Source organism: Thermobia domestica, chromosome 9, assembly GCF_964235325.1.
Source record: "Thermobia domestica chromosome 9, izTheDome1.hap1.1, whole genome shotgun sequence".
NCBI lineage: Eukaryota > Metazoa > Arthropoda > Insecta > Zygentoma > Lepismatidae > Thermobia > Thermobia domestica.
The window spans coordinates 109,512,703-109,523,030 of NC_137462.1; the positions used below are offsets into that span (position 1 = coordinate 109,512,703).

At 33.7% G+C, this 10,328-nt stretch overlaps 1 non-coding gene across 1 annotated transcript; it reads left to right on the forward strand.

Moving 5' to 3' along the window:
- Window positions 1–1,532: 1,532 nt before the first annotated feature.
- TRNAF-GAA (transfer RNA phenylalanine (anticodon GAA)) lies at window positions 1,533–1,605 on the forward strand. The gene has a single exon. It is a non-coding gene; the product is annotated as a tRNA-Phe (tRNA).
- Window positions 1,606–10,328: the final 8,723 nt, after the last annotated feature.

Sequence of the window (10,328 nt, forward strand, 5' to 3'; positions counted from 1 at the left end):
TTTTTTGACGTGAAAATTCAAAGCTCCTTCGTCGTCTCTAGTAGCTCCGTAATGTAAATTCCAAATTCCAATTTGGGAACATGGAAGAATAAATGTCTGTTACTCCCTTTTTTTTAATATATATATATATATATATATATATATATATATATATATATATATATATATATATATATATATATATATATATATATATTCATTGTTTATTCATCCATATCGTACATTATTGGTCAGAGACCAGTACATAGGACTTGTCAAATAATAATAAGACATTTCAATATAATTGATTTACATTATTTTACAAACTATCACCCAAGTATTCATTAATATGATAATACATTTTGTTACACAAAAAATTAAATAGTTCATTTTTGAAATTTCGTATGTTTTTGATATCCTTCAAATAACTTGGGAGCTTATTAAACAACTTAGTGGACATAGGAAGAACACTTCTTTTGGTGCACGCATAGTTTTGGTATGCTGTGAATATGTTATTCTTTTGTCGTGTGTTGTATGAATGTACATCGTCAACATGAAGAAAACTACTTTCATTTCTCTTTACATATATGATACTTTTGTATATGTACAGACAAGGCACAGTTAAAATTTTATTTGACTGAAAAACCCTTTTGCATGAGGACCTTGGTGATAGATTAAAAATAGATCTTATTGCCTTTTTCTGTAGACGAAAAGTAGTAACACTGGAATAGTAGGCTCCCCAGAAAATTATTCCGTAATTTAACAATGATTGAAACTTACCATAGTACAATAACAGCAAAGTTTCTTTTGACACTGAACCACGTAGTCTATAAATGACAAAACATATACGGCTTAATTTGCTGTTTAGCTCAGTAATATGTGCATCCCATGTAAGCCTATTGCTTATTGTTACACCTAAAAATTTAGTGGATTTTGAATAGTCTACATCAGTTGAATTTATCACAATGGGTGGTACTGTTCGAGGTGTACATGAGAATATGAGGTACATATACAAATAGAATGGTATTTATTATACAAATTGATGTTTCTCAATTAATATTTCAGAAGAAAAATAGTAATTCGACGCGAATTAGAAATCCTATGGCGAAGAGTGCCAAGATAGTAATTTTTTTTTCAAAAAATCAAAGTGTTTCAACCATAAAATATTTTAGCTAAAATAAATCAACTTTCTTGCTTTATAAAAAGCCAACTATCGTCCATACCGTTAGTTTACAACGTCTCAACGGGAATTCTAAAGCATGTTGCCAATTGAGAACAATGGCAGGTAAAAAAAAAAAAAAAAAAAAAGACGCTAGTGGTGGCAACATTGCTCTGTGGTGTATATATCATGATGGAAAACTCAAGTAGGCCTACAAGTTTTATTCTTTTTTTTTAATTTAGCAACAGATCTTATTTTTGATAAATAAAAAAATATATCGGAGAAACTGAAAGTGTTATTTATCATTTTAAAATACAACTAACACAAAGAGGATTTATACACATCACCCACCAACGACAGTGTTCCTATGTTTCAAGAGCGTTGAGTCCTCGTCGCCGAAATAGCTCAGTTGGGAGAGCGTTAGACTGAAGATCTAAAGGTCCCTGGTTCGATCCCGGGTTTCGGCAATGATTTTTTTCTTGTTTCTTTTTTTTTTTTCAAAATACTTTTTAATTGCTCTGATATAACTAATCATCTTACGTATACCTATCCTTACTCTATGTTTAATATAATAACAAGAAAACATTGAAAATGATAACTTGTTATCTTTCATTTCTACAAGTTAATCAGGATCTAGTTTTCTTTATGTAACAGAAATCTGTTCAAATTGGCTTATACATTCAGAAGTAGTGCCTAATTAGGAAAAGAAATTATATTTTTCCACTTATTATTATTATTATTATTATTATTATTATTATTATTATTATTATTATTATTATTATTATTATTATTATTATTATTATTATTATTATTATTACCTTATAAAATACTTCAGAATTACCTGATACTAATTACAGAAAACACTTCCTTTCGCTCATGCGTTTATTCTAATTAATCAAAATTTGCGATTGAATTTCGGTCCGTTACTAATGTAATGGGTTTATACTACTACTTGTATTTTTATCCTAGTATAAAAAGATGTTAATAATTTATCTGTTAAATAATTGAATATCTCTTACAATGAAGGTGCCACTCAATCCATGATTTCATATACAATTTTGAAGTTGGGCCCTGGGCGCCCATGAAGGGTGGCCCTGGGAATCACCGCGACAATACCAATCGATATATCCCATGACATTTTCTATTTGAGTTTTTGTTCGGTTCATTTATGTTCAACCGTTTCCATATTCGGATAATGGACGTTCTATCTGATACAGGGACCATGTTATGGCGGCCATTTTGAATACGGTGACCGATATGAGAAATCTTTTGTCACAACGCTTTTTAGTTTTTAAAGATCTATCGAATAAGGTATCACTCGCCCCATGTTTCCATTTAAAATTTTAAAGTTGGGCCAGGGCGGCCCTGGGAGGCACAGCGACAACACCATTCGGTGTGCCCCATGGCATTCCCTATTTGAGTTTTTGCTCGGTTTATTTATGTTCAACCGTTTTCGAAATATTTCCGTGGAAAGATTAAAATGGGCCACCCTGTATACATATATCCCTCTCTAAGTTGCACCGCCAAAGTGAAGTAAACCATCTCAGGCCCGAACTCGAACCATCCCAAGCTCGAACTCGAAAATTTAATGGGTGCTCAACAACCATTAATTACTTCCAGTGCTGTAATTCTAAAATTTTCAGAGGGTATATGTTGATTTGAGATCATCTATCATTGTCATAAGAGACATTGAAGGCATTTTTAATGAACAATGTAAATCGCATGTACTAATTAATTTAATTAAAATATAAAGGATACATTACTGTTTGATAGTCTAAAAGCTTTCCATGCTATTTTCTTGATGGCACTCCTTACTTAAATCATAGCATTACTAACATAAATGGGTGTAGGTATGGAAAAGGAACCCACTCACTCCGAGAAGGAACAGAAAAAATCGCACCGGGTTTTTTTCATGACATGCTAAGAATATACGAGAAAAAAGGTGATATAGCCACTTTATCATTGGAGTTATAGCCCGATTAAATAAATCTAAACGAAACAAAAGTAGAAAATACAATACACTTTGGAGCAAAAGGTACACTCTTATAACTAAGATTGAGCAGAAGGTATACGGCGTGTACCGCCGTGTATCCTCGACTATAGCTCTGATTACTTCCAATGAGTGCTTACGTCCCGGAGCACCAACAAAGTCGGCGCCTATGCCGTCTTCGGTGTAAATTGCACTGGTTTTAGGGTTTAGCGACAACTCCAATCAACAAGAAAGTAGTCTATCTTAATCTGAAGACTAGTGACAATTGCAGCCAACTGAAAGTGTCAAAATATTAGTTATTGAGATCCCATAATTTATGAAAAAAAATAAATATTACTGTTATTATATAATCACAGCAACATTAATAATAAACTAGTGATTTCTCTCTGCTTTCCTGGCTTGATAAATAGCGCACGAATGGTATTATCTTACGTTTTGGAGAAAAACCCTGAACACTTTTACTTTGTAACAATATTTTTTGGGGGACGGGGAAGGTGTACAATTGAAGGTAAATTCTGGACTGCCCCTTCGAAAGTGGGATGTCTGGAGTCCCTAGACATGTACCAATCGATATATCTGATCTAGCTGAACAAAATTATGCGGGTGAGCTTAAATTCTCATTGTAACTTTCGAGAAAATCAAATTCTTTGTAAACCGAAATATTGGTGCTGTATAATAAACGCTCCACCTGTTAATATGAAGCTATTACTGAAGAATACCCTCATTGAATTTTTCAGTAGAACACTTGCAAGACCACAAGTAGTACAACAGCCTTTAAAAGAAAGTGATCGAAATTGTCTGGATTTTTCAAATAATCGCGACTGTAATATTATATTCGATTTCAGGAGAAAAATACCGTAAGACTATTGCAGAAAAGTGGAAAACGGTTTCGGTGTAAAACATAACTTTTTTTTTTTTTTTAAGAAAACGGTAAGTGGTTCGGTTTTTGCAAAAGAAAAGAAAATAAATAATCGTTTCAAGTTTTTCTGTTTCCTGTTTCTTTCTTTTCTTCGATTTTCCCATCCTTAATTTTTTGATGCCCGCTAATACTCCGCCACTCATTAATACTTTAAGAAGCTCTTCGTCTGAAAAAAAAAAGTCTACTAATTTTTTCAGCTTTGGGAAGAGGTATATATATATATATATATATATATATATATATATATATATATATATATATATATATATATATATATATATATATATATATATATATATATATATATATATATATATATATATATATATACCGCTTTGACCGAGACAGTCTCGATTTGAAGATTCTCCTCCCGGTATTCTGCAATGTTTTACATTTTGTGATAGTTTACAATCGTTACAATCTACTCACTCGTTTCCTTATATGCTCTATCCTCATTACAGTTCTCTAAAATATTATTATTATTCATGTGACATACTTTTCAATATGTAACTTTAACTTATAATTTTCTTGAGTATTGGTAGAGCTCGTCATTTCACAGCTCATTTCATTTATAATCTTTAGATCTGAGATGCGTGTTATTTCCCGGATCATCGTTCCTGATACATTAAAACAGGAATGAAATGAGAATGGCTCTTGTGCTGGTCAGGTAACTTTCTAACGATCGAAGGAGTGAAAATAAAACTTCCTCCACCAATGTATCCCGGTTTCGAATAGCACAGGAGTGGTTAACGTATCGACCAGTAACTTGTGAGAGGAGCCCGCAGTGATCAGTGTTGATCTTGGTTTCTTTATTATTAGGATAACACTAGTGGCCCCTACAAGATTCTAATATTAATACGGCCGTCCGTTACTCCATATTATAAGTCTTGTACGAAAGTGTTTATGAATTGTTTTATTTATTTATTTATTTTCGCAATAGATAGCTAGAGTTATAATCTCGGCCGAGTTCATTAATGGAATCAATCCCTTAACACATCGTCTTGGGTAACGGAGACTTTGAACGGCGGCTATCCCATTCATTTATAAATGTATATACCGTGTAACGCTAATATGTAAACCTCGAAATATTTCAGTTACGGGTTGTATAAATATCTAGGTCATCTTTATTGTGAACATAAGCCTATTCATTCATAAATGTGTGGAGCTGCAGAAATTTGGTAACCCCAATTACAGTATGAGGACATAGTATTTTGGCTATTACTACAACGATACCCAGGCGAGCATGCAATATTTGTTTTCTTTTCAATAAACCCAGCCATCTTTACTGCATTTTTTTACCTGTAGGTGGTTGGAAAACTTTCCAAAATATTCAATTGGGTGGTGGTTTTACCAGATGAAAGATTTTCCAGGACAATGGCAAGAATACGGTTTGCATCCCAAAAAACAGACTTCACACTCATTGCTTTCTTTGGAGGTGGAGAAACGCTGTTTCCGTTTTCTTGTTTTGACTCTTGTAGAGTTGTAGTGTATATCCACGTTTTATTGGTGGTTATGAAGCGACTGATGAAAACCCTTAGAATTTTCTTAAAACGGGCTAACTTGTCCTTAAAGATTGCTTAGGGTCGTGCTTTCTGATCCGCTTTAATTCAAGTGTTATATCACTGCGGCATCCAACCTGTAGGCAATTTCTTCATTCACAATTTTCGGTCAAAATGTGAACTCGACTGTTCATTATGCCTAGTATATTCGTGTATATAAAGGCTAATCCGTATCATGCTATAGGCCTAGTTAAGTCTTTATTGTTTCCGGTTAAGTACCTGTGAACTTTCAAGTAGGCTTATCACAGTTACTGTATATCCCTTTTCTTACAGTATTATTCTATTTATACCTTTTGAGCCAATGCCATCATTTCAGACTTTGCCAAAGAGGGGAGGGGAACAAGATTTTCCACCGACAAGAATTGAAAGTGTTTTATTGGTATATTAATATACAATTTATGAAAAAGTATGTTTCTAAAACTCAGGGGCAGTAAGTAGCTTCCTGCCGTAACCAAATGATGTCTGTTTTCGATCTTATTTACGAGTTCAAATGGTTCTTTTTCTAAGCCTCCTCCCTATAATATTCTCTCTCTCTCTCTCTCTCTCTCTCTCTCTCTCTCTCTCTCTCTCTCTCTCTCTCTCTCTCTCTCTCTCCTGTGTATTTATTTCTGAATTTTAACTGTGACTTACGGTCCAATTATATCAGGAGTGTCATTTCAAATTTTGCTTGGGAGGGGCAAGACCCCTTGATATAAGTAAAATTTCGCGTTTTTCACTGATTTACTATTATTATATTGATAAAATCTATATACATCTCAAATTCAGGGGGGCAAATGCCCCTCCATGCCCCCCCCTAAATGACGCCCCTGAATTATATATCTGCTTAATTCTTTTTTTCTTTCTTTCTATCGCCTGCAGGAGATTTCGCGCTCATTTCTTGATGAATGAATGTGCGTTTTCTTAAAATCTCTATGTAAGAGGCAGAGACATCTAGTAGTAAAGATCGTAAACTCTACAATATTGGCGATTTACTTTGTCAGAATCTACTGCCATCTAGTAGTCCCACTGTAAACTGTTTCGTACTAAACACAGACGAACGGTAATCATATACCCTACGTAACATTTGCGATTCTATAAAATTCGTGGTAATGTCTCGGAAAATTTGTTTATATAGAGAAACTTCTTTTCTGTTGTTCAGATAAAATTGGTTAAAATTAATTTACTATATTACGGTTTTGATCAGATCCTTAGCAAAGAATTCCAACGCGCAGAAACATCAGAGTTTTTAAAAAATATTTATTTAATTATTTTTAAGCTCACAGGCTGACAAAATGCAGAATTTTATGCTATATTGAGTGTTGTGGTATACGTCTTATTAATTAATTAATTAATTAATTAATTAATTAATATGGTTTAATGGGTGCGTTAGCAGTGAGGCTATTTGTGGAGGCCACGAATGTAGCTCTTATATAAATTGGCTTTAGATCAGATTTGCTAAAAATCGATATGTGTAAAATTTTTCAGGACCAGGATAAAAGTCGTAATAGAAACGATGCTTAGAGGACGGCTTAGCAAAATGTGATTGTACTCAAAATCGCAGTTTCACAGTCTGTAGAAAAAAAAATCTTTCTGATCTTCCTATCTTTGATAAAGATTTCGAAACCTACAACATATATGTTAATTTTAGTGAATTTGAGTTAAATTCAATTTCTAAGTAGAATGTAATTGTTGTACTCAAAATCGTGTAAATTATGCACTTCGGTGGAATACAAAAAATAAAATAAAATAAAATAGTGTCTTTTTTAAAAAAAACAGAATTTCGAAGACCGTAACATATGTTGATTTTACCGAACACGTACAAAGATTGTAGAGTCCTTTTGCACGACAGTGTATTTATTTATTTATTTATTGTATATTGAACACAACAGGTGTACACCTATTGACAGTGTTCACCAGTATACATACGTGCACAGTCACAATTCATGAATATTTGTGCTACGCAAGGGCGCCGATCCTGGGGGACCCGGCCCCCTCAATGCTCATGTGGGCCCTAAGTATTTTAATGAATATTTTTTATTGTTATATGTATTTTTATGAATATACAATATTTGGCGTAATTTAAATTCAATTTGTCTTAATTTCTTCATATATGCCTTCTTAGATAATTTGCCTGTAACTAAACACACATCTTGAATGCCGCCCAAGTTACAGAGAAATCGGCGCCCTTTGTTCTACATGCTAAATTATATGTTCAAAGTATTGTGTTACATGTATACCAAATATATCTTTGTAGAACTATTTAATTGGACACTATTATATATGGTTCACTTTCCTATAATAGGCGATATATTTAATATATTCTTACGCTGTGATGGTTCGTGAAATGTTAGTAGGCATGAGCGCATTTTCCTATTCGGAACATGAAAGGAAATGTCGGATAATAATATTGGCAAATTTATCTCATTCTTTATAAGTTTATTCAATAAAACACGGAAGAAAATGCGCTTTTCTTGTTTCAAGATAATGCAATGAGTAATTTGGTAAAAGTGCAAGAAAAATTTTATAATTGAGTCTATAATAGATTCAAACGTCCTATATTTTACAATCTGTTTTCCTATTTTTATCCTTATGAAGATTGTACAGATCGCATATATATCTCCGTATTTATGGTGTTTAGAAAACTTGAACATAATTTGGTAACTAAGTGTTGCAAGAGAAGTAGTTGCTGAGAATTGCCAATTCAGTAAATAAATGCACTAATATAAATTGTTGCTAAATACAGGGACGGATCCACGAGAAGCGATCGGGGCGATTGCCCCCTCCTCTAGAGGAGGAAACTTTCTTATTTTATATATAAATAAAACCCATCCCAGTTGGAGCTCTTAAAAGTAGCTCTAAGTAGCATATTACAACCCACCGCCCCCCAGACGTCCGTTCTGGAACCGCTCCTGGTTAAATATTACAGTAATTGGTATTAGAAAGGATCTTATGAAGTTCATGAGTCTATACCTTACTACTTTAATCAAAATATTCAAGTAATAAATTATACTGTAACATATTTAACTTAATAAACTTTTAAATGCCAAAATAACTTATGCATTGTATGTACGTTTATATTATTATTACTAGCTAAACATACACATTCTTCGCATGGGGTTGTATTTGGAAGTCAACGCCTGTGACAGTATCGCCATTCATTTCAGTGACCGTGAAAACTACGGATTTGACACTAATATAGGACATTTTGGGCTATTTTTACATTATTGGTACCCCCCCCCCCCCCGCTGACCCCCGGCCTGCATACAATGGCAGCTGAATTTGCAATTCATCGCTAATGAAAGTGTCACCATTGATCTCAGCGACCGGGAAAACTATGGATTTGACACTAATATCGATCATTTTCTAACTACTTTTACATGTTCCGGTAAACGCCCCCCTGGTTCAAATTTTGACAAAAGCGCTTTGCCTTGGTCTGGGGCCTGGACCAAGGTATTCGTGACCAAAATTTGGTAACTCTCGGTCAACTTGTCTGGTTCCCAGGCCGGTCCCGGTAAACACCCCCCTGAGACCCCCCTGGTTCGAATTTTGAGAAAAACGCTTCGTCTTGATCTGAGGCCTGGACCAAGGTACCCCTGACCAAAATTTGGTGACTCTCGGTAGACTCGTTAAGTCCCCAGGCTGCACACAGACAGACAGACAGAAACACACAAACTCTTTATTTTATTTATATTAGTTTATTATTATTATTATTATTATTATTATTATTATTATTATTATTATTATTATTATTATTATTATTATTATTATTATTATTATTTACAATACAACCTGTATTTCTAGTGGAGAAATATACCAACCTTAGTCTACATCATTAGAACATTGTAGCCGAAACATAGCAGTCGTTATCAAAATATAGCTTCGCATCTGCGGAGGCTTGGAAGTTTATTCGTGAGAGAAAAGCCCAACCCTGAAATGTAAATGAATGTAAAACTAAACACAACACACGTGTCTCATTATTTAGCATAAAATACAAATTTGAGAGTGTGTTTTGCGCATTTATTTATCATAATATATTACAATGACGTAATAGCTCAACTGGAGAAACATCGATTTTGAACCATGATAAGGGCAAGGAAAGAACAATGAAGCAAGTAAGTAGATAACCAACATGTCTTGTAAGTACGTATGTAAACTATCATCTGTTTGTTCCTCCTGACCTGTTGGTCACCTGCTTATATATATATATATATATATAATTCATAAGCTTCAAAATTGTACATGACGTAATTTAAGTGCACGTGCCTAATGACGACGACATGCATACACATTGCACTATCCTCGAACACTTTCGAAGATCGACTAGATAATCCTATCTTTTTTTTTTTTTCACATAAAACAAAAAAAGAACTGAATATTAAACAACAGTTTTACAGTCTTGTTTTAAAATCGTAGAGCACTTTATAAGTAGTTAAATCAATTTTAAAATATACTAAATCAGTCAACACCTTCAGCGGAAGTAACAATGCTAGAGTCGTTACTTTATAGAGACAGTCTTTCGCTAGCGTGTAATACTAATAGAAGATCAAGAAAGTGTCAGCTAGGCGTGTCTTCAGCCAAAAGAAAATTGGGAATCACTGTTTTAATCTATCCCTTCCATGTCTAAAATTTCATATGTTCCTTGCTGATCATCTAAATAAAAATAATTTTATTTATTTACTAGCAGCGTTCACCCCGCTTCGCTGCGGTCACCCCGGAACGCAATAAACTTTGTTACTTAGATAA